Consider the following 18,175-nt stretch of genomic DNA (forward strand, 5'->3'; position numbering starts at 1 on the left):
GAACGTGATGTCGAGACCAACCATTCAAGTTTCAGCTAGAAGCTTTGTGGCCTGCTCTTGACAAGGGCTTCACCAGTCCTTTGCTTTTATATTTCGCGATCAACAACACTGACTGCGCTGCAAGGGGGTGGGCTGGAGTGAGGGACTATGACAAAAAATTGGAGAATAATTATCCATTTAGAGGAAAGAACAGCGCCCCCTTTTCAGGGACGATCACGTTTAGAGAGGAGTTCTGAAAATACCATATGGTATAGTATAAAGCAGGGAAGGGGGCACTTTCTCCCACAGCCTTAGCCCGATAGCTGAAGAGGTCCCGGAGCTCCCTGGCTGGTTAAAACCGACAGGGAGCCCAACGGCCGGTGCCTCACCATGACTCCGACCACCACCATTCAAGGTTTCTTACACTCCACCTACAAACACAGCGTCGCGGTACGTTACAAGTTATGTTTGAAGGCTCCCAGTCCACGATATCGCCACCACCATCACAAAGATTACTGAAGGTGCCCCATGTGAGCTACGAATCTTTGTCAACTTCGTTTTATTTAGGTTTAACTGTATCTCTACATACAAGATATTCTCTCGCAACTTTGACGATTGGTCCAAAATTGTTCTGCCCACGCACGCAGTTGGCATGGCGAAGACCGCTGGAGGCAAGAAATAAAAACGCTGGTATTCATGGAAGTAAGCCGTACTTTACTGTATATCCTAGTGTTTAATATTTACAGCTAATTTTGTATAAAAATGAAGATTACATTACAAAGAATAGGAGGTTGAGTTCGTTGCTATTGCAGTAATTATGCTCTTCGCAGGACACAAAACAAGTGTTCATTCGAAAGCCTCTCATTGTATACACAAGGCACCCTAAGCTATTGCTATAAATTGTCAACGATTGCCATGACAAGTTGCTGCTTCCAGAACACTTTTCGGTGAACAGCCTCTGTCACTCTCTCGTCTCTAGCGAGATCTCGGAGAAAAAAACAAGACACCGCAGATTGCCGCACACACTTTCTTTAAGAAAACAAAGTGGAGAAAGTCATCAAAGCAAAAAGTCAGTCTCATTCCTTGTCATGCAGGATTGGGGAAAATAAAAAAACTCCATCTGCAGTATACAAATTCTGGAAGTTCTCCAGTCCCGGTATTGGCGCTTCTGAAAGAAAAAAAAATACCACGTTATTTTGAATGGTTGACATGAGAACTATTATACAGTCAAACACACTAGTAACTATAATTACGCGTATGCAAAAAGATAAATGATGAAGCGTGCTCTACTGTAGAGGCGGTGACGGCTGCTTGCTTTCATGCTAGCGCCCACGACACTTTGTCCAGGCTGTCCAGATCGCTTATGTGTTCCAAGGAGAGTTCCGTAGCAAAGACAAGGCCCTCGATGGTCGCCATCTACTTTGACGCCTTGGCATTACTTATAGGCTGCGGGGAACAAATGTCGCTTCGTAATCGTTCAATCACGAGGTCGAGTTACGGTCAGTCATAGCTTTCGCTTACGTAGTGTCATCAACAAACAAACCGTTGATGCTGGGTGTGTCGATAATGTTAGCCTCCGAAGTCTGCTGCCAGGCCGGGCGTATTCCTTTCTTGTGTCAGGTCGTAAACGTCACTGTGTTATTCTACAACTGCTGGAGAAGCCGATGGACCCCCAAAGCCATCCTTTTTGAAGCAGTTAGCGATTGTTGATCGGTTGATATCCATACACCCTTCCTACAATTTTCACGACCATTCGTAGAGCCATGTCACGGGAGGTCAGCAATTTCAATTACGCTGTGGCGACAATGCCCCCTGAAGGTGCCGATTTCACCCACATCGAGGACCTTCAACTTCGTAGTTCATTTTTGGCGAAGGATAATTTCGATGGCTTAAAGCTTCAGGCAGCCGTCGGGGACAGAAATGTAATGTAGGAAGAGAAGGATGTTTCTCTTTTTCCTGGAGTTTCCTTGTAAAACACCCTTCAGCGAATCAACAAAACACCGCCATGTCATCCGCGCTTCCTTGTGACTAGCCTTGTAAAACCTTGTAAAAAACAATGACTCGTTCAATTCGCCTATAACAAACAAAGCTGTCTATCACCTCCATTTATACAGCAACACAGCAACACCATTACCCGAACATTGCTTTTTCGTCCACCACACTTCTTACTTTTAGCTTCTGTGTTCGGACAGACCAGATATGATAAAAAGCCGAACCTAGCCATTTTAAACGTTGTCGTTGAAGAGCTAAACAACGCCATACTATGCACTCAGCACCTGTTTCTGCAGACATTGTATGGTCGGAAATTCAGTGGTGCACTTTAAATTGGAATGTTCCACACCTAGCTTCGGAGTCGAGATAGTGAATGAAGTTTTCTTGTTCGCAGAACGGAACCATTAATAGTACTGTTCTCTCTTTGGCATTCAGGAACCGCGCCTACGTAGAATCTTCTTACGTCGGCTGACAAATGTTTTCGCTTTTTATTGTCATTATCGTTCGCTTGGAGACTTTGTACTGCCCAAATGATGTCCATCTTTATGCTGGCATCTATGCCTTTATTTCTTTGGTGTTTTGTCTTTGTTTACAGTCATTATGTGCGGCTGTTGGTTGCCAAGCAAAAAAAAATCTACTTACGCCCGAAAAACAGCCCGCAAAAGCCACAGCACTGCCGCAGAGGGCACCAGCAGAAAAGCCAGTGATATGGCCTATACTATCTTGCTGTCATGGTAAGCCCTCACCTGAGATTACCAGGACGCAAACGCTGGTAGCAAGACGGCAGCAAGCATACTACAAGGGCCCCCAACCCAGTTCCAGCAGGTGCGCCAAGCTGTCAGCCACCTTAGCACGTCCTTGCGCGGTTCAAAAAGATGGTAGTGAGATGGTAGCGACGCTATGATGACAGCCTTAAAGCCGAGGTCCGAATCGGCTATGCCATGCGCACTCGTCTGCAGATAACGCAGGCAGTCCCGCAAGCCCTACAGTGAAGCCGAGCATTCGGGCACACGTAATGATAGCGCACATCGGAAGTTCTGGGTAAAATGAGTACGTGAGGGCGCGAAAATGCAGTCTTGATGCCTTTTACACCCACGTGTGCTTTTTTTTCAGTGCGGTTTTCCCATAACGATGGCTTTCAGCACTCTCTGTAAAAGTAAGCAGCCATTAAAAGCTGTTTCATCAGGAACAAAGTCCTGTCGTTATCCCAAATATGCTATATTCGTAATATGCTAGAATAAACTCAAGAGGGTTCAACGGTATATTTAATGTTTCATTTTAACTGCATCACCTTAAAACAACAACCAAGGTTGCACAGTTTAAAAAACAACACCCATGTTAGAACATTGTGCATAATGGTTAATCCGGCTAAACGAAGTTACATTATGCGGAGGGCGTCGTCTCGTTCTGGTTTTCTTTTGATTCTTTGCTGTACTTCCATACACTGTCATACATTGGACTAAGATGCAGCATGTTTACCGTTACTCTTGTTTACGATTACTCTTAATCCAGCAATGCAGCTGTTGAAACTGGCATATAAGATGCTCAGTTGACGAAAGAGTTGACGAAAAGCTGACGAAAAGATTGAGCGGTGTCACCCAAACAATATGAACCACCGCGGTGGCTTAGTTGGTAAGGCGTTATGCTGCTGACCTTAAGGACGCGGGTTCGATTCCTGGACGTGGAGGGTGCTTTTCCGATGGAGGCAAAAAGCAAAAATGCCATTGTGTTCGAGATTTCGGAGCACGTTAAAGATTCCAAGGTGGTCGAAATTAATCCGGAGCCCTCCAGTACGGCGTTCCTCATCGCGTGTGTAGCGTCGGTGCGTTAAACCTCATAATAAATTACCCCTAACAATATGAATTCTGTCCCTATGAACAGTGCAGGCACTTTCTACATAACTGCAATAGCCTCAATTAGGGCTACCTGGATCATTGCTGCATTTGGGGTAAACAATCGGCGCCGTCTCTGCTTGTTCCCTGAAAATGACGAAATTCGATAGTCTCCTGCTGCCAATTGCCCCGTAAAGCGTTTTTCTTTACCCTCCCACGCCTGAATGCTCTTTCCCTCCTCCTATGATCTTAGCGGAAAAACTACTTCCACCCTCGCCCCGTCGCCTCTCCAAACTGAGAGCCCTCGGTCACACGGCCTACATAGCTCCTGCACCACCATCACCGAGCGTCCAGTTCCCCACCGACCTCACTGCCACGAGAAAAGCAATGAATGAGGATCTGATCACCCTACTGTGTATCACCTTCAAGCGGTGGTAAACCTACTGGGCCGAACGCAACCCAGGTCCGCATCCCGGACGAGTTACCTCGTTTCGTATAGGATACGAAAGTAAAAGCACCGAGCGTCATCAACTAAATCACGTAGGTTGCGCACCGCTCCTAAAGCAGTTTAAAACTGACTTCATCACTTTACAAGTATAGATATAACACACCTTTACATAAACATCACTGGACTTGAATAAAGGACAGTAGGGAATCGAACTAATGCCTTTTCAATACGAACGAGAAACTAATCCTCGTGACCTCTAATGTAAATTTTAAACGTAGTAACCGATAGCATAAAGGTTACAATGGAGCCATTTTATTTTTCTTTATTTCAGTCCATTTAAGGGTTACAGATAGATACTGTCATCGGCTCATGGGCCACCGACAAAATCTGACATTTAACCGTCAGGTTGTAACATGAAACACCCGGTAGCCTATAGATTGTATTCACATGCACGTTTAGCTGGTGATTTCTTTTCCTGGCAACTCTGAAAGCCGCAATGACAGTGCCCACAGTTCCTGCGCATGCGCCCCATCTCGCAGAAAACAAAACAGGCCCGCCGTCCATAGTCTGCCTTATTAGCACCAGATTCTCGGCTTTGGCGTTAAGAATGAATAATCGAGTAATATTGTGTGCTGACGCTTTACTTGCCCTATAGAGAACTGCGCATTAACACTGGACAATGGAACCACGACTGCGAAAGGAAGCGGCACGACGCACGAAATGCCTACTCTGCAGCGAAGTTGTCTGCGAACATGGACATCAAGACGTGTGCCGCATTTGCCCATGGAAGAGTCGTTCAGTAATAACGCCAAATAATGTTTAAGAAGAAATCGTGAATTTTCACGAGCATACCGATTGAGATACGTGTCGGCATAGCAGTGGGAGAATTGTTAGCTCGGAGACTAACCACATCTATCGGCACCCGGCCCAAATGGACGGCGCTGCCCGACAGATGAGCCATCTATCCGATAACAAAACACGGCAGCTGGCAATGAGATAATCTGTGCCGACAACTTCACTCGTGTATTGCGACAGTTAAGTCGGCGTTGAGGTAAGGCTTTGAAAGAGCTCGGTAGGGCGGCCTCGTGCGTGTGCCGCAGTGCAGGTGCATATGTGCGTCTCCGTTGCTAAGGCGACACACATGGTAGCCGGCATCCGCACAACGCAAGTGAATACAGAGTATATGAGAACGCCTGGGATACCTATTTTATGGAGTGGAAGTCGCCCAGGCTTCGGACAGGCTCGGAGCGGCCTGTGATTTCTCCGTTACATTGACGGATATAGACAAACAGCGGCGTCGGAAGCCCGGAGGCCGCGTATTTGCGCGAGCTCAGCTTTTTCACCACTGTGGGAGACTGCGGTGAGCCCGTTTGAGAGTGGCATGGCCCTTTCTTCCACTACCGTCGCGTCCTCATGTTGGACCAATGCCTTAGTGGCCGTGGAAGCGAACTCGTAGTCCCGTGACGGGTTCGAGGCAATTTTCGGTTACCAGAGTGACTGTTTCGCATTCTGTTTTCTGCTTTCCGCGCCGGCTGATAACATCCCGGACTTGCGTTCGTTGCGTCATATTAGAGCGGGCGTTTGGTGAAGCTGGTACGATATAACAAATAGCAGCGCTTGTGTGCTGTTTTTACCGCTGTTAATTCTAGAGCATCAGGTTGTGCGCTTTTTTCGTACGTGTTGGCATCTGAAAATATTACTTCCGTAGAAAAGTAAGTTTGCGGACGAAAGTCTTGCTGAGTGACAGGGCAGAGCACATATGAATGAACCTGAAGTAATGGTGAATAACCATGCCAAGAACGACCTCTCAAAAGAACGTCTGCTTCAGCTTATGAAACGAAACGCTAGACGCAGTAACAGAAAAAAAATACCTCGCACAGATGGTTAGTGCTGACACAACCACGAGAGAGAAATCCGGCTCTCTCTCACTCAAAAGAAAAATCTACACAGAGTGTATACCACGGGTTATGACATACGGAGCTGAAACTTGATGCCTCAATAAATAACAAAAAAGCAAACTTTGGTCCGTCAACCGGTCATACAATGAATAATGTTAGGAATAACACTTAGGGACAGCAAACGAACGACCTGGATCAGAGAACAAACTACAGCTCATGACAACATACATCACATAAAGAAAAACGGACTTGGGCCGGCCATGTAGTCAGACCAACCAACAACCGGTGGACAATTAGGGTAACAGAGTGGATACCAAAGATGGGTGTAGAAGAGGAGGCCCAATAACACGATAGAGGGATAGTTCAGGGCCGGAGCGGCTGGAGGGCAGCGGGAGAGGCCTCCGTCCTGAAGTGCGCATGACCAGGCTGTTGATGATGATGATCTGTTGGCATAATTTCAACTTATCCTCGAAATCGGGTCCAGTTTTGTGCTCTAGCGCATGCCCCTTCATTTTTGTCAACCTTTTTTCTTTAGCGCTGGTGATTTTGCGTTGGTCCTTTTGAGACAATAGATCGTTTTAACCATTGTGCGTTCATTATTGTGGTTTAAACAAAACAGCAGCCGACTCCTTCTGGTGTTTCGCAGAGCCAATGGCTGTCACGCACGACGGTACAAAAATACAACTTATGTACTCAAATATTTCGTGAAAACATGACAACTAGGCTTCTACAGACAAAAAGTAGCCTCAAAAATATTTTACACTTTGTACCCTTTTTGTCTCATCTTAAGGGATTTTTCGCTCAGTCCATTACTGCAGGTATGTTGTGTATTTAACGATGTCCACAGCATGAAGCTTCCTTTGAGCTACTGTAGCTATCGATTAAATGGGCTACTTTGCTGGGCCACTATAAAATACAAATAAAAAAGTTTAAGCTCCAGTTGTTACTCAGTGCTCGTGTTGTGTTCTTAGTCCAACCACGTTTGTGCAGTTCTTGTGTACCAACTGGCCCAGCTCTCACCTTTTGCATTTTAACCTAATAAGCCAATACAGGTACAGAATATTTGTTGCCTTCCTAGCAATGACAGTTGAAGGTCGATGCGAATTGTACATGGATCCACTCCCACAACACAGCTGGATGGAAAAACTGCAATTTGGCGGTCCAAGTAACTTATGGAAGAGATCGAAAACACCGACGAAAACTTTCCTAAATGAAAGTTTTCGCCTTCCACATGGGACGCTTGTGGGACGCGTAATTACGTGCAAATTTTGAGGCAGACAGCGTCAGCATAGTGGAAGCAGTTTTCTTGGGCTCGGTGCGACATTCGCTCGGTTGTCTGTACTATCAATGATTTCACATGAAGGCGCGGCGGAGATTTCTCTTCTGTTTTGCAAGTTCATAACCACAGTTTCTGCCTGCTCTCGATTGGCATCCAGAAACTTTGGCAAACTAGATAAACTGGGCCACGATACGCATAGTGTGAGGGGGTTGGCAGGTATGACATATGTAAATTACCCTATCTCTGGTGTGGCCTTTTATTTCGTTCTCTTATCTGCATCTTCATTTCCATGCAATAATTTGTAGTGCTTCAAATGACTGGTTTTGTGCGTGGAGCTTATGGTTGCACATGGTCCCGTTCTTTTTCTGAAATTTTCTGGAGATGACTTTGCAAGCGCACATATGCACCTCCATATATGAAAGCTGGGAACAAGCTATTCAGCTGACCTCTGGAAATTTTCAGCGTTCCCCGATTTCGCGCCTGCATGTGTACTACAAAAAAATTCCAAACGTTCTGGGTGACATATATATACAGGGTGTTCAAAGTTAAGTCGAATGATGTTTTTAAAATTAGACGCTTGGATGTACGTCAAGACCAGCGCTGCATTGAGGTTATGCGCCAAAGAGACACAATGAACCCAAGGCGTCCATACTTGAGGAGATATGTCGTATTTTCCTGGTTTCTAAAGCGCGGCAATTGATGTCGGTGGTTTAACTAAACTGAATTAACTTTTCAGCCGCTGGACTAAGCATGCATGTTTGTACTAAAAAGTTAAAGGCAATGGTGTTTCCACGCAGTTCCATTTGACAGAATTCTTCTAGCGAATCCTTACTACGAGATGCAATGCAGTCAAGACCGGCGCAAAGCTTCTCCCTTTTGTGATGCGCCTGCTGTGTACGGTGTTTAGTTCGACAACAGGGTAGAGGCATAGGAAAAAGTGATAACTGGCACCCTTTCAGTCTTGGCTGGCGTTATCGCAATCTGCAGTACATAGAACAACTATCGAAACAGAACAAAGGGGAAGAGCTTTGCGCCGGTCGTCACTGGGCCTGTTCGATTTTCCACTTCTGGTCATTCGTTTTTCTCAGGCAGCCCAAAACGTGACTTCCGGCGGCGCCAGAACGTTTTTTTCTGGGTTGGCTACTTCTGGCTCCCGCCAAGCTGCCGGAGCCGCCCGGGCGGTCGTGGCCTGGCAGCGAGCGGGCACGGCATACGAGTTTCTTACAATGTACACTTACTAAGAAACTCTATGGGGCACAGATCTGGCAGATAGCAGACGGCACTGCTAGAAGACAACAAACGGAGAGCGGCACGGCTAGTTTCAAAATAAAATCGCGCATATTTTTTGTTCTTTCTGATTTGATGGTTTGTATTTATTTTTTTGAACTGAAAAATCACTTTTCCCCACATTTAAGTTTATTTTTCTCATTAGAACACCCGTTTTTTTGAACAAGTGAGATGACATGATTCGAGCCTATAAACGGTCATTTACGGTTCGTTTTCTGGCCGGCTGACATGGAGGGCCTATTTCAGCTCGTGGGAGAGGACGGCGTCGCAATTCTAGAAAAAGGCATGCCTGTGTTTATTATTTCTTGTAAGGGGTTCTAGCGAGTACATTGGTTGTCCGCGTTTCATAAAGGAAAGTTTTCGGTTATTCCACCGGAAAAAAAAAAAGTTCTCTCGCAGCACTGTGGCGTCGTGGGTTCTGCCAGGAAAGCCGGAAAACACGTCGATGAACACCATGTCCGCATTGTAGATCGCCTGGATTACGAAGGAGTCAAACTTCTTGCGGTTGTAACTCACTTCGGACTCCGAGGGTCTACAAATGCGACACCCATAAATCGCGCCGATCATGTTCGGCAGTTCTCTGCTTCTTTGGCGAACGAGAGTGTGGAACGCCCGCTTGTTGAGCTCCCGTTCTGCTCAGTCTGGCTGGATTTCCAATCCGGTGATAGAAATAAACAAATCCGACGAGTCGGTACATTGCGGCATGAACACATGACTCGCTGAAGTAGAATTCGCGATCATGCACATGGCGCGCTGTGTACCGATGTACGACAGGCCAATCAGAACTGTCTTCTGTGCAGGCATTTCGGGGATTCCTCGCAGTCCTTCGGGTAGAATTCAGAATGTTAAAATTCAGCAACCAGGGCTGCCACTGTACGCCGCGACAGGCAAAACAATGTCCAGAACTCGAACTCCAGGTAGGTCGGCACAACGTTCTCCACGTAGAGGGGTACGCGATGCCGTTCTTCCCACTGGACCATCGCGAGGACGACGCACACATTAAAAACGTCGACTTCGCAATCGTACTCTTTATTTTCAAAATGGCGGCGGTGCGCAAAGAATGCGCCGGGGAGAGCAGCGAGCGTACTTCTTGCGTCGTCCGACATTTTGCTGCTGAAACTGTAGCAGACGACCGAAAAAAAGTTGCTCCGCAGAGCTCGCCGCAGCTGGGATTTCTCGGGCCCGGCTTCCGGTGTATCTCGAGGCGCTTGAACAACGTAATCATTACGCAACTTCCTGCCCAAGAGCAAGCTTCTGGCAGCCCGCGGGCTGCCAGAAGCTTGCAACAACGCTGCCACAACGCCCGTAAATCGAGCAGGCCTACTTTCTAGCATGCAAATCATGTGAACGGCAATTAAACTTCGCGGTTCGATACCTCGAAGTACAGTTGCGCTATAATAATTCTTCCAAATGGAACTGCATTGAAACACAATCGCCTCTAACTTCTCAAAACATGCCGTCTTACTACAGCCACTATCAATTTTAGTTAATTAAGCCACCGACAGCAATAATTAGCACCTCCTTCGGTTTCCCCCTGTGCGCACAACCTCACTGTAGAGGTGGTATTCACGTAGAATTAAATGCCTATTTAAAGACCTGTCCACTTAACTTTTATCACTCTGTATATTGTTCGAGCCCGTAGAAGAAGGCGAACAAAAGTTTCCCCCGGCTTGCTGCTCACAGGCCTTTATTGTACCCCGTCTTGCCTGTGGTTCCACACGACTTGTAAATAACCATCTGCTACGTCCGTAGCATATGGTGAAAGGCAGGGTATCAGCTTATTATCCTAAACTGGGTTTGTGGCATCTGCCTAAACTAGAAATTCGCAGCTCTCTTGATGAAATGTTTTGGATTTTACGGAGACAAACATAGCCGCATGGCAGGTAGCAGGACATCATCAGTTACTAAACAAGCCTTCATGCTGTGTCATTGCACCCTTCAACATAATTCAGATCCGAACTTCACGTTCATAAAACAGTAGAGTTTCACATCCCGAATATAGCTTCATGGGTTGCCTGGTCTAACTGGAAGCAAACGCTCGGCCCCGGCTACACGAAACTGAATATTTCGGTCACAGAAGCGAAACTCCACTCAAACCGCAGCTCCAGTGTCTATCAAAGCTTTGTTCACACCATCTATAGAAACAGTCACTTTGTTCTTCGACATAGCGACGGGCTGGGGAATTGGCGAAAATGACCGGCCCGCGACCTCACCTCCGTCGGCGCTGCACCTAGTTTCCCTAGGGTGGTGGCCTCGCGCAGGGCCGTGCGTTGAGGTCGCGGCCGTAAAGTGCTCGGAGGGAAGCTCCTGTCAGAACCAGGGCAGTAGTTGCGTATTGTAGTTGGCAAGAACTACCGCTGGAATGGCGAGTTGGTCTGGTTATCTATGTATGGTTGTCGAGGTGGCGGTTCGTATTGCTGAGGAGGCCGGCAGCAAGTGCCCACTGATACCACAGTTGTAGCAAGTACGCTGTTCACGAAATGCGACCGGTTGACCTAAGAAACTGCGTGCTCTGGAGTAGCCGACAGGTGCGGGATGGGTTGACTACTAAAAGTAATTTTCATACTCCCAAAGTGGGGGACTGAAATCTTTACGCCTGGTATGGTCTTCATTGTAAGCGGTACGCTCATTCCTATTCCCCTAAGGGGTCCATTCTTGGGGAGATGCGTCGTATCTTCATGGTTTCGAAAGCTTGGCAATGGCGAATTACGTTTTCAGTTGACGCCAGGTCCTCCTTAGTTATGAGGTAGTTATAGACGTCCTCAGCAATACCTTTAAGCAGGTGGGCCACTTTTCCTCGTCTGGCATCGAACGGTTAACGAGGCCTCAGTTTGAGGACTTCAATGTATGTGCTGAAAGTATCACTGGGGACATGAGCTCTCTGCGCGAAAGTCTGGTCTGCCTTCTTTCGGGAAACCGTGCCGCGAAAGCTCACCCGAAATTCGTTGACGAAACTGTCCCACGTATGGAATGTGTGCTCATGGTTCTCAAACCACAGCAACGCGGCAAGGTCTAAAGAAAAGAACATATTCCCGAGCTAAGCGGGCACGTCCCACCTGTTATACTTGCTGACTCACTGGTAGTGCATGAGAAAGTCCTCCACCCTCCCGCCTCTATGCCTCCTTACAAAATGTCTGCCTGTTGTCATCGAAATTTGGGTCGATGGGAACTTGCGGCCGCACGAATTGATGCGAGGTGCTTCCCGCCAAACAGCGCTCGTTGTGAAATAATGGTACGAGCCTGGAATAACATGCGGCATACTGCAAAGTCTTCTCCGAGTGAACGACCTTCGAGCTGACGTGGTGGGCCAGCGAACTAACGCGAGGCCTAAATGCAGTGGCCGCACACGGACAGTGGCTCCTCGTTGAAAATAATGTTTCACCGCCGCTGCGAGCAGGTTCAAAGTATCATTGCACGTCTTTTGTAATCACCATATTGGGCGACCTGTGGCCCATGTAGTGTCAAATTAACCTCAGTTTCCCGAGTCAGTGTACCGGCGATGCCCCGGCTGTCGAGGCGAGCATAGTGAGTGAGACCTCGAGGGCGCCATGCCCGAAACATCAGTGAGGAGGCCGACCGGTGTAAAAGCAATGCGGATTTCGCTAGACTCGTATTTTTCTCTGCGCGGGTCGCGAGCAGAATGAAAAATTTCCGCACTGTGAAAAGCGATGAAAATTAAGCTAGAACGCTGTAAAAGTAAACAAAAACACTCTGTACCCGTGGCTCATCATTTGCGGGAGAAGCTGAAGTTTGCCGAGCTAGCGCCAGCAGAGCCGATTTTCTTAATTATTTGCAGCGATCCGAGGCCGGAATCACATCTAAAATGGATTTTGATTGTCCAGGCCGCGAGCTTCCACTAATCGGCAGCACTAGCGCAATCGCTTTCGGTGTGACGAAACATTGGCCTGCGTGTCTGGCAGGGTCAGGGTGACGTCATATAGTCGTTTTCAGAACCGGAAACTATATCCTGCGCTGCTGTTGTCGGTGGTATTCGTTTGGGCAGGAGACGTGGGCGTAGCTGTATGAGCAATGCTTGTAAACGTTGCGTGTTCGACGTCTTTGCTCTTCAGTTCGATGCCGGCGCATGGTGTTCGGCACTGGTGCCGTAAACTGCGCGGTGCACGATGTCGACGGGCACCGCGGCGACGCGGCGGTGCGCGTCGCCGAGCTCGCCCAAGTTGTGCAATGGCAAGCTCGCGGTATGCGAAGTACTGCTCGTGGAAGCCTGTCCGAGCAAATCGACGATGACGCCAAGATGCATTATTTTCCACACGACAACATGCAGCGCTAAACGTGGACTGAGTTCGTGCGCGCCGGCGGCCGCAAAAACTGTCGCCCAAGCCAGCGTGCTCAGGGTTGCACGGGTCACCTTGGGTGTTGGGAACTTAGTATCGTGGCGACTATTTGATCGCTGGTATCTGTAGAACTGCGAATGACCATCCCTTACAAACAACTGTTCACCACACTATCATCCCCTTTTTCGCATATGAAGCTTTATTTTGGCAATAATTTCCGTTTCAGCGATCGGTGACCAAGACATCTGCCGCGGCCTGTTTCGATTCTAGCGCGCAGGTGGCGCCATCTTTCGGCCGCTCGCTGCACCGTGGTGCCGGCAGTGCTGGGTCGGAGCGCCGAACCTCCGCTGCCGGTCAGCGTAGGCTTTCCATCGCGGCAAATATCTTAACGCCACTTTTAAATTCAGCGCTGAGAACTCCTAGCACAATTTTCAACACACTAACATCTACTTTCTCGCATGTGGAGCTTTTTTTTCGTGATCAGATTGATTAGAAGAGTGGCGACAAGCTGTTGCTATCACGGTCTGCGCGGGTTCGAGCCGCAGTGATATTAAAAAACGGACGACGGCGAAGACATCGCCGGCCTAATCGCCTGGCCAAATAAAGTTGTTCTGTCTGTCGGGTGGCAGTGACTCATCCGAGTCTGACGATTCAGACGACATGTCGACTGCGCGAGCGAGTCGCGGAACATGTGCAATCGTAGCAGACGATGCGGCGAACGCATGGAGGAAAGAAAAACGCCCCTGACATCAGGGGTGAGACCGTGACGTAAAAGCTGGCCCGCTTGCAGGCTGGCCTTCGAACGGCCATTTTCCCGCGCGGCGACCAAATTTGAAATTGGTTGCAATATACGTGCTATAATTAATTCTGTGTTGGCGGCTGACGGCTTTCGGTTCGATTTTTGTAATTACTGGGCCAATAGGTATTCTTTACAGCATAAAAACTGAAAGCGAGAAATTTCGTGTCAGTCCTCCTTTAAGTGCGAGGGGGGCCTGCCGAGCCTCGGACGTGGCGGATGACCTCCGCATGCACCTACCGGCTGTTTGGGTTTCACTGGGGAGTATGATGGTAGCGGCGGAATGGGGAGGTCAACAAAAGGAGCTCTCCATGCGCATCGCAGGTGCAAATTGAAGCAGCACGTGCCATTCGCGGAAACATTCTGTGGGGTCGGCGGAAGTGTGTTGTTCGGCAGCGCTGTAAGCATGTTCGTTGAGCGGACGTGTAACAACGACGGGAATGGCCACTTTAGGGGGAGAGAGGGAGAAGCACAGGGGGAGGGGGGTGTAAAAGCACTAACCCAACACTACACAAGGGGGAAAGAGGGTGATCGAAAGCATTTTGAGAAGTTAGTCGCTGCAAGGGTGTCATTTTCGTCTTGCCCGCCGTGCAACTTTGCGCAGCATTATATAAAACTTCAGGCAATACTTCAGACACTACCTTATTTTTTGCCTCTTTCATTCCCAAAACTGCTGACGAATGGAATGGCCTGACCCCTGCAATAGCTTGTATTATCGATGTGCCTTCATTTCACACCACAATTGAAAATTACTTTTGTTCCTTGTGATTGCATTATTGTTCTTGTTACTGTCCCCAATGATTTGTTCCTATTTGTTTTTTTTAAATGCGGAGCATTTCTTAGGCTCGCCTGGTCCTCCGTCGCTGATGGCGGCGCCATCCACACGCTCACTGCGCATGCGCAACTCCCCTCCTTACACCCACAGCTCCGCGATACTACACTCTAGAAAAAATAGCTAGCGGCGCCCGGTTCCGATCCCATGACGCACGGAGTGACAAGTGCCGCGTCATTACAACGCTGCTTCTTTTTCCTTTTTTTTTCAGATCGGCTGTACAACACGTGCCAGTAAGTGTTCAAAAGAGATTTAGAGAGATCTGGTATCCCTGTAATGCCGGTGCTTCCGTGGCTTCGTAGGAAGCATGCCAAGCGGCGGAAATCTGTTTGTGGAGCAAGTGCAAACCAACAGCGCAACTACGAATGCCTGGTGGACTTCAGTGCTTGCTAATGGGTGACTTATTTTCGTTGAAGAGAGCTCTGTTAATTAAAGTTATCAGCAAGATACCTAGTATTCTCAGTAAGATACCTTGTATCCTCGTAGTACATGCTTTATTGATTGGGCATTTTAATATTGTGTGGGTATTTATGGTTGGAGAAGCAAGTTTCTATGTATGCAATTACTGTGAAATAAATTGTCTGTGTGCACAAAAAAAGCCCTTCCAAGTTTTGCTTTGGAATGTTAGAAAAAACGAGCAATTACTAGTAACTAGTAATTAAAAATAAGAACAAGTATTGAAAAGTAACTAGTAGTTGTGCCCAAAGCGGTTACTCAACACCTAAAATAACAAATACGAGCTATGGGCCTCATAACCGCGCCCAAATATCGTCAAAAATTTCCCCACAGCACTTCTATAAAACACCTAAAAGCAACAAATATACTCATCATGCAGCCTAACAGCACTTCCAACACTCCTCCCAAAACCTACGGGGAAAAAATACTATACGCCCAATGCTCACCTTGGAAACGTCTATTTAAGTGGCAGTAAAACCTTACTAAAATATACAGTAAAAAATATACAGTAAAATCTCGACACAACGAATTTCAAGGGACCGCCAAAAATAGTTCGTTATTTTAAAAAATCGTAGTGAAAACATAAAAAATGCGCGGTAAAATTGTAAACAAAAGCATTCATCTACCTTTACTGGGAACACGTGCACAATAGCGTTAACCTCTAACGTGGGTCTGGATGCCCGTTTATTTGAAGAAATCAATGATCTTTGCCGGGCGTGTGCCCCTCGACTGCTGCAAGACGAGCGATTCGAAGCTGTCCACGTTCTTGTGCACTGCCTCGGTGGCATTGTTGCACGTTCTAAGAAAAGTGCGCATTTTTGCTATGCACTGCAACGGCTTATTCGCCTTGGCTTGCGGGCCCTGCCTCAGAGTCGTCGCCGCTACTCTAGGCCTTCTCGTCGTTGGTTCCGTCATCGCGGCGAACGGTGTTGACGATTTCTTCAGTAGTCAGTTCAGCTGACTTGCATGCTTCATTGTCGCACTACACGCAATCTTCAAAGGTGACTGCAGCATCCACGGTGAGCTTTTCTGCGACTTCTCCCATGCATCACAATCTTCACTCTCTGGAACCATGTGTTCGGCTTCAGGTGGCGTCTCAAGTAGGCCGGCCTTCCTCCAGCAGTTCCCGATGGTGGTCGCTGTCACGCTCCACCAGGTCCCGGTAATCATTTCCGCGGCCTTTAGCACATTGATTACGGTCACGACCTCGTTGGTTCGTTGTTAACACCAACACGAGTAATTTCGAACACTCGGAATTCGTTATTTTGAAGTTTTTTATATGAGGATGATAAAATTCGATACGTTATTCTGTAATAATTGGTGTCCTGAAATTCGTAGTAGTGAAACATTTTTACATAGAAATAATGGGGATTTGGTGGGGGTTTTCAAAATGTTCGTTAATCTGAAAAAAAAACGTTATTCTGAGGTTCACAATGACGGGATTTGACTGTACTATAAATAAACTGCGGAAATACTGGGAGTAGGGCAATAGTCCCATTGGAAGGAAGTTATGCAACAAGCCATTTACTCTGATTTCGGCAAATTTGGTGTGTACACATTCATGCGTTCTATTCAAGAGAACAATTTCAAGCTTTCTAGCAGCACAAATTAAAAAGTAAGTTCTATTTTAGTAGCCTTTTACCGAGGTATACGCGGTGGAAGCTGCAGAATAATTATCACTTTTATACGTATGTAAAGAACAGTAGGTTAGTTTTTGTACAGTATAAACGATGGGCTAAAAATTTGAGAAATAACACACCTATTCAGGGTTACCTCAGCGTGGCGGAGCCTTCCATCTACTCCACTCTTGATTGCCTCGATCTTGCACCCGGCTTAGGTGTACATCTGCGTCTCCGACCGGATCATGCTAGGCCCTCTCGTGGAAAGCGGCTTGCCGGAACTACTCTTCATGGTTACCTGTTTGGTGTCCCCAACCTATCTTTAATGCCGCCCTTACACTCGCCACACTGCAGAAATGGTTCCACTCGGACTCTTCAACCGTATTGACCATCGCAATGAGATATACATTCGTTACTCCAACACTACCTTATTTTTTGCCTCTTTCATTCCCAAAACTGCTGACGAATGGAATAGCCTGACCCCTGCAATAGCTTGTATTATCGATGTGCCTTCATTTCAGACCACAATTTAAAATTACTTTTGTTCCTTGTGATTGCATTATGTTTCTTGTTACTGTCCCCAATGATTTGTTCCTATTTGTTTTTTTTTAAATGCGGAGCATTTCTTAGGCTCGCCTGGTCCTCCGTCGTTGATGGCGGCGCCGTCCACACGCTCACTGCGCATGCGCAACTCTCCTCCTTACACCCACAGCTCCGCGATACTACACTATAAAAAAAATAGCTAGCGGCGCCCGGTTCCGATCCCATGACTCTCTGGCCGCAACGGGACGTACGCGGTGCTCTCTTCCAACTACACTACAAATCCGGGACAGGAACAAGTGCTACGAACGCGCCCTATGTCCTTGATTCATCCAAACTACGTCAAAAAGCTACTGATACAACGAAGGCACGCGAAGCTGAACGTCAACGCAAACGACGAACTGAAAACTTTAGAGGGGGATGCTGAATTTCCCGTGGGACAGCTGCGGCAGGAAGCGCCACGCGCCTTGCAGCTCAACCAGCCCCGTCCGCAGCGCCTCTGATACTGATTGTGGCAGGATGCCCCTAGGGATTGGCCAACCAAAGAATCCATCACGAGATAGGTTCGCGTTCAACCACCGTCGTCATCTTCCCGTAGGGGAACCGCCGAAGAAGGAGAAGACAAAGCTGCGAAGAGGAGGGCGTGTACATTGCTCTCAGCCGGTGCACCAATGTCAACAACCTTTACCTCACCAAAGCTGACGGAGACTACCGATTCTACCACAGAGACAACATCGACAAGAACATGATGGACGAGTTTCGGCGCCTCGAGAACCACCGCCTGCTCACCGTAACACAACAGCACTTGCGTGCCTTTGCCACCGGTATGGACCCGGACGCTTAATTCCCTCTGGCGCTAGTGAAAACCTGATCACTCAACATAACGGCAACACAATGGAACCACACGGAACCGCCACGATGC

The sequence above is a fragment of the Haemaphysalis longicornis genome, unplaced genomic scaffold (genome assembly GCF_048455015.1).
Source record: "Haemaphysalis longicornis isolate Haplotype H1 unplaced genomic scaffold, Haemaphysalis longicornis Haplotype H1 scaffold_10, whole genome shotgun sequence".
Taxonomy (NCBI): Eukaryota; Metazoa; Arthropoda; class Arachnida; order Ixodida; family Ixodidae; genus Haemaphysalis; species Haemaphysalis longicornis.